The 1,696-nt window shown below is 43.2% G+C and overlaps 1 pseudogene; it reads right to left on the bottom strand.

Annotated features, from left to right (window-relative positions):
* Positions 1-255: 255 nt before the first annotated feature.
* On the bottom strand, positions 256-1,210 carry LOC100676920 (olfactory receptor 1f45-like; annotated as a pseudogene).
* Positions 1,211-1,696: the final 486 nt, after the last annotated feature.

Genomic DNA, 1,696 nt, shown 5'->3' with positions numbered 1-1,696 from the left:
TTAGATGTAGCTTGTCAGAGTGACCACTTAGAATGGAAAAGATTAACCTTTATGTAAATTATTTATAAAGCAATAATTAAAAACAAATATTACCTATTTGAAAGAGCATGGTTATAGTTAAGTCAGACTCCATTGGTAGGTATCTATGTGAATATTTAGTCTAAGTTCCTTACAGACACTAGCAAATAGATTGTTACATTATGGTGAGTTGGAAAAGATTTCTATACCTGGGACTGATAGCCCATAATTCTGTTGTCAGTTAGAACATGTCTTCCTGACAATAATTTTTATTAAAGCCCTTTTCATGTCCTTGTTCCTCAGACTATAAATGAAAGAGTTCAGCATGGCAGGCACCACTGTGTACATCACAGTAGCTACAGTGTCTTTCTCAGCTGAATGAGAGGATGAGGGGTTGAAATACACAGCAATGATGGTGCCATAGAAGAGGGAAACCACAGCTAGGTGGGAGCCACAGGTAGAGAAGGCTTTCTATATTCCATTTGTGGATGGAACTCTCAGAACAGCAGAGGTGATGCCAATGTAGGAAACAAGGATGCAAACAAATGGGGTGATCATTATCAGGGCCCCCTCAGTAAGAATCATCACCTCATTGAGATGTGTGTCAGAGCAGGAGAGTCTCAGGAAAGGAGTCACATCACAGAAGAAGTTGGGGGTTGTGCTATCTGTACAGAATGAGAGTCAAGCCATGAGCAGGATATGCAACACAGCATTCAGATTGGCAATGACCCACAAGCCAGTGACCAGTAGGGCACAGAGCTGAGGGGTCATCTTTGTTGTGTAGTGTATGAGGTGGCACACAGCAACAAAGTGATCATAGGCCATCACAGCCAGGAGGAAATTGTCCATGTCAGCAAACTCAAAGAGAAAGTACCTCTGGGGAGACACCCAGGGAAGGAGATGGTCTGACTCCCGAGTATGTGATGGTCAAAATCCTGGGGACAATGGTGGAGGAGAAGCAGACATCCATAAAGGATAGATTGCTGAGGAAGAAGTACATGGGAGTGTGCAGGCGGGAGTCTGTACTGATGGCCAGGTCAATGAGCAGGTTTCCTAGGACTGTTGCCAGGCACATGCTCAGGAAGAGCAGAAAGAGTAGCTGGTGCTGCTCGGGCTGCCTGGAGAGGCCCTGGAGGATCTCGGAGACACTGGACTGGTTTTCCCTGCTCAGGGGCACAGGTCCAAGTGCAAATTAGAACAGCAAATTAGAAAACATAGACACAGCTAAGATATGATAAATCAAGCTCCAGGATGAGCCACATTTGCAAATCAGATAATAGGGTACCTAAGATAGAATCAGCTGATCCCAACTATACACCCAATTTCCAACACTCAATCCTGATGCTATTCCTACTGAAATAACTGGCATTTATCTTGTGTATTTAACATTGAAAAACACACAGGCATATACACAGCCCAAATCTGACCATTTATGTCTTTGCTTACATTTCCAAGTCTCCACCCCCAAATCCTTAGTTGTGCCTAAAGAATCAAGAGAAACAGCTAATTGTTACTGGCCTTATCACAAGTTTTAGCTGATGGATGCAGAACTCCTACTACCACTCCCTGGATCTGGAAGAACTTCATGTCTTAAAAACAAAAATTGATGTCTCCTCTGTTGTAATCTTACCAAGGGAGGTTGAATCTGTAACTATCATGGGTTCTTCACCTCTACATA

This window comes from Loxodonta africana, chromosome 12 (genome assembly GCF_030014295.1).
Source record: "Loxodonta africana isolate mLoxAfr1 chromosome 12, mLoxAfr1.hap2, whole genome shotgun sequence".
NCBI lineage: Eukaryota > Metazoa > Chordata > Mammalia > Proboscidea > Elephantidae > Loxodonta > Loxodonta africana.
The sequence above is the reverse complement of the archived record's forward strand: the minus strand, read 5'-3'. Positions and strand labels throughout refer to the sequence as shown.